The sequence below is a fragment of the Papio anubis genome, chromosome 7, assembly GCF_008728515.1.
Source record: "Papio anubis isolate 15944 chromosome 7, Panubis1.0, whole genome shotgun sequence".
NCBI classification, from domain to species: domain Eukaryota; kingdom Metazoa; phylum Chordata; class Mammalia; order Primates; family Cercopithecidae; genus Papio; species Papio anubis.
Window position 1 is genome coordinate 51221670 of NC_044982.1, and position 12804 is coordinate 51234473.

Below are 12804 nucleotides of genomic sequence, written 5' to 3' on the forward strand. Positions count from 1 at the left end.
GTTCAAGCAATTCTCCTGAATCAGCCCAAGTAGCTGGGATTCCAGGCACGCGCCACCACGCCTGGCTAATTTTGTATTTTTATTACAGTCGGGGTTTCTCCATGTTGGTCAGGCTGGTCTCAAACTCCCAAATTCACATGATCCGCCCACCTTGACCTCCCAAAGTGCTGGGATTACAGGTGTGAGCCACTGCACCCAGCCGGAACAATTCTTAAAAGAAGCTTTACAACTCCTCATCTTTGCAATTTTTTTTCTTTTAACCTCATTTGGCCAGAAAGAATGTTCTCTGCATTTTAAAATAGGACCATTAAAAGCAAGATAAACATGGTAAAGATTCACAAAATAAAACAAGACAACTGCAATAAGAACCAAGGTGAGGCCAGATATGGTGCTCAAGCCTGTAATCTCAGCACTTTGGGAGGCTGAGGCAGGAGGATCACTTGAGCCCAGGAGTTCAAGACCAGCCTGAGCAATGGCGTGAAACCCTATCTCTACAAAAGATACAAAAATTAGCTGGACATGGTGGCACATGCCTGTAGTCCCAGCTACTCAGGAGGATGAGGTGGAAAGATTGCTTGAGCCTGGGTGGTTGAGGTGCAGTGAGCTGAGAATGCACCACTACACTCTAGCCTGGGTGACAGAGAACCTGTTTCAAACAAACAAAAAAAAAGTAACAAAAACAACATTTTAGGTAACCACAAACACTCGAAATCCAGAGGCTAGGTCCCTGAATCAAATAAAAAGAGAAGAAAATAAATCATTTGCTTTTTTTTTTTTTTTTGAGATGGAGCTTCACTCTTGTTGCCCAGGCTGGAGTGCAATGGCACAATCTTAGCTCACTGCAACCTCCACCCCCTGAGTTCAAGAGATTCTCCTGCCTTAGCATCCCGAGTAGCTGGGATTACAGGCATGCACCACCACACCCGGCTAATTTTGTATTTTTAGTAGAGACGGGGTTTCACCATGTTGGTCAAGCTGGTCTCAAACTCCTGACCTCAGGTGATCTACCCCTGTCGACCTCCCAAAGTGCTGGGATTGCAAGCATGAGCCACCACACCCAACCCATATACTGTAATTTTTAAGTGTAAAAAAATTGTATACCCTACAGTCTTAAAAATATATGCAATTAGCACTAGGCATGGTGGTGCACGCTTGTAAGTCCTAGCTACTCGAGAGGCTAAAGCAAGAGGACTGCTTGAGCCCAGGAGTCTGAGGCTGCAGCAAGCTATGACTGTGCCACTGCACTCCAGTCTGGGCAAAAGAATGAGACCCTATCTCTAAAAAAAAAAACCACACACACTTAGAATGTAAAGTTACATTTTAATTTTAGGAAAAGTTGTAACTTCCTACCAGCTAATAAAACAAAAATGTGAACTCTCCAGTAAAGGTAATTTTTTTGGACTTTAATAACCAATTTTATTATATTTACCTAAAGCGGGGAAAACACAAAGTGTTAAATAAAAAGAATAAATTCTTGGCCGGGCGCAGTGGCTCACGCACCTGTAATCCCAGCACTTTGGGAGGCCAAGGCAGGCAGATCACGAGGTTAGGAGTTCAAGACCAGCCTAACCAACATGGTGAAACCCCATCTCTACTAAAAATACATTAGTCAGGCGTGGTGGCAGGCGCCTGTAATCCCAGCTACTCAGGAGACCGAGGCAGGAGAATCGCTTGAACCCAGGGGGTGGAGGTTACAGTGAGCCAAGATCGCACCACTGCACTCCAGCCTGGGCGACAGAGCGAGACTCTGTCTCAAAAATAAATAAATAAATAAATAAATAAATAAATAAATAAATAAATAAATTCTTAAAGACTGCTATTTGCCAAAGAATATAAATAATATATCTGTAAAATTATGCTAAAAGAAAAAGTGACAGAAATTAACTAATGCGCTTAATACCTGGCATATAAAATATGCTGTAATAAATCGGCTGTGAAATTCCACAAGTTAAAAATGTTGGTGTATTTTTTTAGCTTTTTATCAATCTAATCATAGCCTATGTTAAGCAAAATACAGCAAAGAAAATGTTAAATGAAAGACGATTCCTTAAAGCATAAAGCTCTACGGCCCTCTCTGGACTTTTTTTCAGGAAATATTTCAATAGTCCTTTGTTCCACAAATGAACTAAAATATAGTGATGATGGTAGAGCTCTTCATCCAAGAAAGAAGACAGTATGAACAAGAGAAACCTATTCCCTAGGGTTAAAGTGACTGGAGTTTGTAAAAAGTACTGACAACCTCCAGAGAATAATCCTGATGACTGAACTTGAAATAAAACCTCTTGCCCTACTTTGGAAACAAGTTTGCCTCTCCTGGTTTCTGGACAATAAAGAAAAAGTGTCCTCTGAGACTACCTTATGAAACTCAAATTTCATCTTCAGAAACTCCAGCTAATCAATAATTCCCTATTCTGTAGTTCCAAGAATGATTCTACAGTTTCAAATAAACTATTCTATAAACAAAATCTTTTTAATTGTCATAAAGCAAATGAACACCAAGTCCTACAAATGAATCTGCTAAAAAGCGTCTAAGTAAACAAGCAGAGTACAAAACACAGCAACTGCTTTTTTTTCCGGAGACATTGTCTAGAGTCACTCATTGTCTAGAGACATGGTCCAGTGTATGACATACAATCATCAGCTTTCCTACAATACAGCCTTCAACAGAAATAGGGCGACCCAAGGCCCTGGCAATAGAACTGTCTACCCACCAAGAAGGTTGAGAAAGACACAAAATCAGCATGTGGCATGTGCCCAGCCAGACTTCGAAGCGCTTGTGCTCTGAGATTTAAAGTTCTTATAAGGTTGTCTACAAGGAAAAAAACATGTCAGCAGGGCCTATCGTGGTCCGATGTGTGCTAAATGAGTCCATGACAGGATCAAGGGTGCCTTCCTTATCAAGAAGCAGAAAATCATTGTGAAACTGTTGAAAGTACACAGTCAAAAAGCTAAATTTGGCCGGGTGCAGTGGCTCACGCCTGTAATCCCAGCACTTTGGGAGGCCGAGGAGATCAAGACCATCCTGGCCAACATGGAGAAACCCTCTCTCTACTAAAATACAAAAAATTAGCCGGGCATGGTGGCACACGCCTGTAGTCCCAGCTACTCAGGAGGCTGAGCCAGTGGAATCTCTTGAACCCAGGAGGCAGAGATTGCAGTGAGCCGAGATCGAACCACTGCACTCTGGCCTGGTAACAGAATAAGACTCTGTTTCAAAAACCTAAACTAAACTAAACTAAAATAAAATAAATAAAATAAAATAAAAATTTAAATTTAAAAAAAGCTAAATTTAAAAATGAAACTTTTTGGAGTAAACAATTAATTTCAAAAAAACATAAAGCTACAAATTTACATAGCCCAGCTATGTCCTTTCTAAAGATAAGGAAAAGCCAAGTCTTCAATATGTGCCTATAATTCAGGAATAACATATGAAGCTTAGAATTTATTAGGGGAGATACCGCTCATTGTGTGTGAAACAAGGAGCAACAAGCAACAGCATACAATGAAATGCCAACGTGCTGAGTGGCTAAGTACTCAATACACACACCATAGGAATGTGGGAAATGGTAAGGATGTTACAGAGGGATTGGTGAGTCCAACAAGGTTTTACGGGAACAGACTTCCCAAAACAGATGTTATATTTGGAGAAATGAAAGGAGAAAGCAAGGCTGAGGAAACTGCCTGAATACCAGGTTTATGGCAGGGAGTCCCAGAAAAGGGAGAGGAAGGGTGGGCCTATCTTATGACGTCTAAACCTAGGCAGGTTTTCATTTGGAGAGTAATATCATCATCCCACTGGAATTTTTGTCCAACTAACTTGCCAACTGTGTATAAGACTGAAGGGGGCAAATATAGAACTATAAAAAACCATCACAGACACAATTACAGAAATCTAAATTCACAATGATCATTGGTCTAGATCTGTGCTATCCAATACAGCAGCCACTAGCCACATGTTGCATTTGGCAGCTGAAATATTAGTAGTCTGAACTGAGATGTGTTTTTGTTTTTTTTTTTTAAGGAGGTGGGTCTCGTTCTGTCATCCAGGCTGCAGTTCAGTGGCACAATCATTGCTCACCATAACCTCAAACTCCTGTGTTCAAGAGATTCTCCTGCCTCAGCCTCCCAAGCAGCTAGGACTACAGGCATGGGCTATCATGCCCAGAGGGATATGCTTTAAGTGTAAAATGTACACCAGATTTCAAAGATGTTATATGAAAAAAAAGACTAAACTATTTCAGTAATTTTTATATTGATTACAATGTGAAATCATGTTTTGGATATATTGTGTTAACATATTTTTAAAATATTTTTCATCTGTTTCTTTCTTTTTTAATGTGGCTACCTAGAAAATGTTAAATTACATACATACAAGGTTCATATTATAGTCATCCCTCAGTATCCATGGGGGATTGGTTCCAGGACCTCCCATGGACACCAAACTCCGTGGATGCTCAAGTTCCTGATATAAAATAGTGTAGTATTTGCATATAACCTATGCACATTCTACCGCATACTTTAAATAAACTCTAGATTACTTAAAATACCTAATACAATGTAAACGCTATGTAAAGAGTTACGCTGTACTGCCATGACAAGAAAAAATATCTGTACATGTTCAATACAGATGTAATTTCTTTTCCTCAAGTATTTTCCATCTGAGGTTGGTTGTATCCATGGATGCTAAACCCACAGATAGAAGGCTATTTCTACTCAACAGCACTGCTCTACATAGTTATCTCAACTTTTCTGATTCTCCCATCTCCATTTTTTAAAACATTTTTAACATGTACCCACAAATATGAAATGTGATATACATGTACCACTGTACATGATATATATATATACATGATATATACACATGTACCACTGTGTGTGTGTATATATCTACATACCACTGTACATGATATATATACAGTAGTACGTGTATATATATCATGTACTAATATATTTTACATACATATAAAATGCACATAAACACTAGTAGGATGAGAAGAACAAACAGAAGTTTCAATATTTTTCTTTCCACAATCCAATGGACTAATCCACACACTACCACACTGGAGGTTTAAGATATTATCAAAGAGACTAAACAAAAAAAGGCAAATGCAAATGGAAGTTTCACTAAAACTTAATGACTGGTTGACCATGGAAGTAAAGGGAGAGGATGGACATAATGCTATTTGCTACTCAGTATCTACTGGCTCTTTATTTTTTTTGAAGGGGAGGGGCACTTAGCAAATCTTCCAGATCCTGCCATCCACTGCTTCTCAATTTTCCCTTGGAAATCCACTTCCTCTCCCATGATGCTACTTAGGAGGGAATGACCTCCAGCTCCAGAGGTAGGCCCAGGCTCGCTCAACTAATTAGCAAATCCTATTTCTCTTGCTTTAATCATTGATTCAGAAATGACAACATAACCCAAAGTCAATGAGACACAAGAATACATTTCTTGAGCTTCCAGAAAGAGAAACTCTCTTCTAGCAGTGGTTCTTAAGCTGAGGCTCAGACACTCCAAGGGTTTATATACAGAATTCAGGGTGTCTTTAAACTCAGATGAGAAAAACAAATTACATCTTTAACCTCCAACTGAAATTTAGCATTTCCTTTTTCTGTGAATTCAGCCAACACACCACAATAGTATCATATTAGCAATATCTGTTCATTTTGTCACCAGTAGAAATCACAGATATTTATTTTCCTATCACATGATCTTTGGTTGCAGGTACCTCCAAATAGTGATAATACTCATCACCACTTGGAAATTATTAGACCCCACTAAATATATGCATATTATATATATATGTATATACAAATATACATATATTTATATATATTTTTATATATATACACATATATATATATATATATATTTTTTTTTTTTTTGACAGTCACCCAGGCTGGAGTGCAATGGCACGACCTCGGCTCACTGCAACCTCCATCTCCAGGGTTCAAGCAATTCTCTGCCTCAGCCTCCCAAGTAGCTGGGATTACAGGCGCTCACCACCATGCCCAGCTAATTTTTGTATTTTTAGTAGATGAGGTTTCACCACCTTGGCCACGCTGGTCTCCTGACCTCATGATCCACCTGCCTCGGCCTCCTAAAGTGCTGGGATTACAGGCGTGAGCCACCACACCTGGCCTTCACTGAATCTTTTTATAAAGAAACAGTGTGAACATGGTGGCTCATGCCTATAATCCTGGCATTTTGGGAGGCCAAGGCAGGAGGATGGCTTGAGCCCAAGAACTTGAGACCAGCCTGGGCAACATGGCGAGACCTCATCTCTACAAAAAAACTTAAGTTAGCTGGGTGTTGTGGTGTGCACCTGTGGTCCCAGCTACTTAGAAGGCTGAGAAGATTACTTGAGCCTACAAGGTTGAGGCTGCAGTGAGCCGTGTTAGCACCACTGTACTCCAGCTTAGGCAACAGATCAAGAACCTGTCTCAAAAAAAAGAAACAGATATTACCAACAATTTTTTAAAATACTTTTATAACTATATTTTAATGTAACTAGTTTTCTTTGTACAGTAGTCCTATATATTTTCCTCTGGACTTGACAGCATGAGGATGTAGCGCTTGAGCTGCAACAAACGTGAACACAAAGGGACAAAACCACGGAAGCTGAGCTCATTAAATAAAGGAAGAGAAAGATGAAGTCTGATCACATAAGTATAACCGAATCAAGCTTCACCTTTGGAATTTTTAGTATTGTGAGCCAGTGAGTTTGAGTTGGTTTTCTGTTATATCAGCATTAAAAAATCTAAATGATATAGTTTTCAATAGTTTCTACCTCCGAAAACTAGAACAATACCCATGCCTTTGGACTGAAAAAGAAAACTCAGAAAAGGCTTAACTTTGTCACAATGAGGGAATTGGGGAAAATGAGTTCAGTTCCTCACAAACTGAATGTACTTCAGACTCAACACTCCAATCAAGCTCTCACATGCACTTCCTGTTTTATATATAGGCAATGCTAAGGTTTCACATATGACCTAAGTATGGGCAAGCAGACATACCGCATAAGATAGAGAACAGAAAGTACAGTCCTACCCAAGGAAGTTAAAGTTCTGATGGCAGCTTTCTGATTCAACAACATGGTTCTCAGTGGTGTGGTGGCAGTAGACCCCTTGGCAGGCAAGCTCTGCAGTGTCATTCAGGGGTTTGTTTCTAGAAGTTCAGACTAATCTGTTCATGCAGACTACTCAAAGTTTACAATCTCTTTCTCTCAATAAATCCTGTTTGCTACAACTACTTAAAGCAAATGCTCTTGCTACATGATCCTGAATAAGTCAAAGTAAAAAGGGATATACAAAAGAAGCATCTTCTTAGTAGTCAAAAACCCAACAAGAGTTAACAGTTTATGAATAAAAATGTAGGCATGACTTGGATAGAATTATAACTGAGAAGTTATAATTACCCAAAAGGTAAGGGCTGGATTATAAGAAGGAATAAAGGTTCAAGAACAGAGCGTTAGATAGTCTGGATCTGGAAGAGAAAGAATCGTCAGAAAAGCTGAGAAATTAGAGATAAGCAAAGAACTAAGAGAAGAGAGAACTCAAAACACGAAGTCTTCTATACAACTAAGTACCAAAGATGACAAACAGGATAAAGATTTAACAGAAAGATCTGTGAAAAACATTACTTCCTTCCTCAAAAACTATCACTGGGTACAAAATAATACTCAAACTCCTTCCAAAGCCTGGACCCAACCACCTTGCCTGCTACTGTTCCTTTATGCAAAAGCTTCTAGTCAGTCTTTAAAAAAATAAAAATAAAAAATTCTTCTCTGGATCCTTAAATAAAGGCCTGTCCTTGTTCAGTCAGGCTGCTATAAAATACCTTACGTTGTGTAACTTTTATACAACATAAATTTACTGCTGACAGTTCTGGAGACTGAGAAGTCCAAGATGAGTGCACTGGCAGATTCAGTGTCTGGTGAGGCCCTGTTACTCAGAGATGGCACCTTACAGGATGGAAGGGACAAAGAGCTCCTCAAGCCTCTTTTACAAGGGCATTAATCCCACTCATGACTTAATCACCTCCTAAAGGCCCCAGCTCTTAACACTATCACACTGGAGATTAAGTTCCAACATTTAAATTTTGGAAGGACACCAACACTCAGACCTTAGCAAGACCCACTCCTAAGAAACTTTCCTCCTCTGAATTCATGTAACATTTACTTACCTCTCTTCAGATACCTAATTAAAACCCAAACTAAGCCCATGGTACATGCCAGTTACTCAGAAGGCTGAGGATCACTTGAGTCCAAAAGTTCAAGGCTGCAGTACACTATAATCAGGCCTCTGAACAGCCACTGCACTCCAGACTAGGCAATATCTAGTCTCTTTTTAAAAAAAAAAAAAAGCAGCCAGGCATGGTGGCACACACCTGTAGACCCAACTACTCAAAAGACTGAGGAAGGAGGTTGGCTTGAGCTCAGGAGCTCAACGTTACAGTAAGCTATGACTGCACCACTGTACTTCAGCCTGGGCAACAAAGCGAGACTGTCTCAAAAAAACAAAACAAAACAAAAAATTGAATCACAGAGAGAGCAAGGGCTATATTCTTCATTTCTTTATACTCTGAACACCAATCACAATGCTACCCTAATGTACTTCTAACAAAGCAGATCATTTGAACAAGTAGTTTCAGAAGAAAGTAGTAGAAATAAGACTGCAGGAGATTAAACAGCTAATGAAATTAACCTACAAGGTGCCGGAAGGAACTTTTTGTGGTGATGGAATGTTCTATATTTTGACAGGGATATATGGGTTACACAGATGTATGAACTTGTTCAAACTAACAGAATGGTATAAGATTTGTACATTTTACCATATACAAGTTTTGCCTAAAAACAAGTAAACAAATTTAAGGCCGGGCGCGGTGGCTCAAGCCTGTAATCCCAGCACTTTGGGAGGCGAGGCGGAAGGCGGATCAAGGTCAGGAGATGGGGTTGTCTGCTAACAACGGTGAAACCCCGTCTCTACTAAAAATACAAAAACTAGGAAGGCTGAGGTGGGGCGAGGCCTGTAGTCCCAGCTACCGGGAGGCTGAGGCAGAAGGAGAATGGCGTAAACCTGGGAGGAAGCGGAGCTGTGAGTGAAGCTGAGACCGGCCACTGCACCTCTCCAACCCTGGGCGACAAGTGAGACTCCGTCTCAAAAAAAAAAAAAAAAACAAATTTAATAATAGACATCAGGAAATGCCTAGGTGTAAAGTATAATTTGAAATACAAGAAAAACAAAAGGATTGATGAATGGATAGACCGATAGATAGGCAATAAAGCAAATATAGCAAAATATGACTAATGATATAGGGATGGTGAGTATTTAGGTATGCAATGTACAAACAATTCTTTCCACTTTTCTGTAATGAATGAAATGTTTCACTATAAAATCCTCCAGAAAGAAAGCAAACACTGGAAATGAAGGCTGTGAGAGGCCTGCGTATTTCCCAAGTTCATCAATTAAAGAAAAGGATTGACTTTAAAGGAAAAGAAGGTAAATGCGAAAGGAGAACAGGTATTCGGGTTGTCCCTCTTTTCTCTGCTTCTAATTTTAGATTGCCTATACAGACTAGTTCTGGTCTTGAGCACTTGTTCTTGCCTCTAAGAAAGCCCGAACTCACTAAGTTCCATTCATTCTAGCACAATCTCAATCTGTGGTATCTAGATCCTTTGTCTTGGGCTATAATAAGCTATTCCCTATTCTTTTTAACTGAGTTTCTAATACCTCCTTAAATTGACCTTTAACTAACACCTCTGGCCAATCTAGCATAACATAAATAGTTTATCCTTTTTTTTTTTTTTCCTGAGACAGAGTCTCGCTCAGTCACCCAGGCTGGAATGCAGTGGCGCGATCTTGGCTCACTGTAAGCTCCAACTCCCGGGTTCACACCATTCTCCTGCCTCAGCCTCCCAAGTAGCTAGGACTACAGGCACCCGCCACCACGCCTGACTAATTTTTTGCATTTTTTTTTTTTAGTAGAGATGGGGTTTCACCATGTTAGCCAGGATGCTCTCGATCTCCTGACCTCGTGATCCACCCGCCTCGGCCTCCCAAAGTGCTGGGATTACAGGTGTCAGCCACCGCGCCCAGCCAATAGTTTATCCTCTTGACCCAACTCTAGCCTCTCACACCCAAGACCCACCAGGGCAATGTTAATTTGTTTTAAGGGTCCTTGCAGCAATGACATTTCATCCCCGTGTCACAGATCCTGAGTATGCAGCACAGAAATCCTCAAAAAAATGTTTGCTGGATGAATGAAATCCATACCTAAAAATGCAATAACCACACTTACATAGCACTTAGTTTCATATTTACAACTATACTATACGGAGGGTAGGAAATGTACATGTTAGGTTTCTGAAGCTGAATATTTTTAAAGGGACTAATGAGAGCCTCTTCTGTGGAGCATTAACTAGAAGATGGAGGTTGGAATGAAAGGTTGATAAGTTCTTTTAATCAACACTAAGAAACAACTACACTGTATTAATGCTCTCCTGGAAAATACGGTATGTCATCAGCTTCAAAATACCATAAGCATTAACTAAAGGGAAGAAGATAAATTATGCAAAGATAAGAACTGACAGGAATTCAATTTCCAGATGACCTAAATGCATTTCAAGTTAATCTGCTCTTTTTTGTTTTTGTTGCTTCCAAAGGACTGCAGATTATGCACTTGCTGAATTTTGCCTTTGTCACACATGACCTAACAAGGAAGGCATTCATCATACCATAGTAGCTTCCCTCAAGTATCTGGTTCTAAACAGCTGCAAATTTTGGAAGATAAAATTAAATGATGTCTCTAAAGATAAGTATGTTCTCTCCCAAACAAATACTAAAACAAGATTAAAATTTACTAGAATATAAAAACTGTCAAATTAAGCTGAACACAAATTAAGTTTAAAAAATAAAGTAAAAATTTTGTAAGAATTTAAATCCTAAATGTTAATAAAATAATTGATCCAATAAACATATCCTGAGGAATTTCTACAATACAGCACTCTCATTCTTGACACTTGCTTTTATCCATCAGAAAGATGCCACATAACAAATGACTGTTTAATTTAGTGCCTTCAAATTACATAAGTGAACGACTTAAAATAATAAACCAATCTCAAAATTAATTTCCATAAAACCATCTATATGAAGTAAAAGCTGCTTCCCAGACCCAAAACTGGAAAGCATGGGTGAAAAATATCCTGCCAAAAATAGAAACAGACTGTAAAAATGTTTCACACGAGTTATGGCTTGTTAGATAACTGCACAACAACACTCACTAGCTGACTTTTTAAATATCTGTCATTGTTCCTCAGTCACATCAGTATGCCCTACGACATGTATTCTTCACCTATTAACTCATTTTCCATGAGGAAAAAGTAAAACTTCGCAATTGCTAAGCAAAACAGAGGGGAAAAAAGCACTGCCAAAGAGCAGGTGTCTCCTTATCAGCTGTAGATCTTTCTGGTTTAGTCTGACTTTCATCCTTTCCCATTAATACTAGTACACCTGGCCGGGAACAGTGGCTCACACCTGTAATCCCAGCACTTTGGGAGGCTGAGGTGTGCGGATCATGAGGTCAGGAGTTCACAACCAGCCTGGCCAACACAGTAAAACTAAATACAAAAATTAGCTGGAAATGGTGGCACGCGCCTATAGTCCCAGCTACTCGGGAGGCTGAGCCAGGAGAATCGCCTGAACCCGGGAGGCAGAGGTTGCAGTGAGCCGAGATCGCGCCACTGCACTCCAGCCTGGGCGACAGAGCGAGACTCCGTTTCAAACAAACAAACAAACAAACAAACAAACGAGTACACCTAACTTACAGAGAGCCATGTAGCCGGCCCCAGAATGGCTACCACTTGGGAAAAACACATGCAAGTGTCCATTTTGGACCCCCTTCAGTTGCATTACATAGTATCTTGCCAAGATTCTTTCATCTTCAAGAGAAGGTTGACTAACTCTCAATATCAGCAGTTTCATATTAATTCAGGTGCCTCTCAAGTCTCTGGTTATCCAAAGGCTCAAATTTGTGTCTTTTATACAAAATTTTGTATACAAAGTTTGTATATACAAAAAATAATTTGTACACAGAATTGTATCTTTAGAGACTTCACTCAACACTGTCAGCATAAAATTCCTAATTTCTTAAAAGAAGGAAGAAAAAAACAGAACAACTTTCAGTAGTGCACACAATGCTGTCAAATTCCCAAGGTTGTGGTGAGGATCAAAATAAGATGTACAGAAAAGCCTTGTTTTGTGAACTTCCAGTCAAATCCAATAGTACCTAACAGGGGTAAATTTTTGCTTTTATTTCCTGCCTGAAAATGGGCATAACTTCCACCTGCATGTTGATGTAAAACCCAGAGAGACAATATGTTATCAATCACCTTTAAAAGACAAATGGGGAGCAGGAAGTATTGAGAGAGAGAGGGGGAAAAAAAAAAAAAAAAAAAAAACCCTACCATTACAAGTCAAGGTCAGTGAGGAAGGACTAAGGACTTCTACACAAGCTTCCTACTAAAGACACCAATTGTACCTATGCTTCAATTTTAAGCCATCTACCTTTTGAACTAGATTCCATTTACATTATTCTACAAAGAGGAGGAAATGAAAAGTACTGATATGCTGGAATACCTGAAGAGGGTCAGTTACTACGACAAGTGACTAGCTTCTCTTCCAGTTTAGATCTCTTTTGAAAGCTTTGGAAGAAAAACAGCATTCATTGACAAATCATTTTTTTTTTAATTCTGTAATTTCATATTTAAAAGCACTAAAGACAAAATGTTAGTTAACTATCCTGAC

The 12804-nt window shown here is 39.3% G+C and overlaps 1 protein-coding gene across 2 annotated transcripts in view; it reads right to left on the reverse strand.

Moving 5' to 3' along the window:
* Window positions 1-12804, reverse strand: part of FBXO34 (F-box protein 34) — an 81787-nt gene that overhangs the window by 67500 nt on the left and 1483 nt on the right. The window lies entirely within an intron of this gene.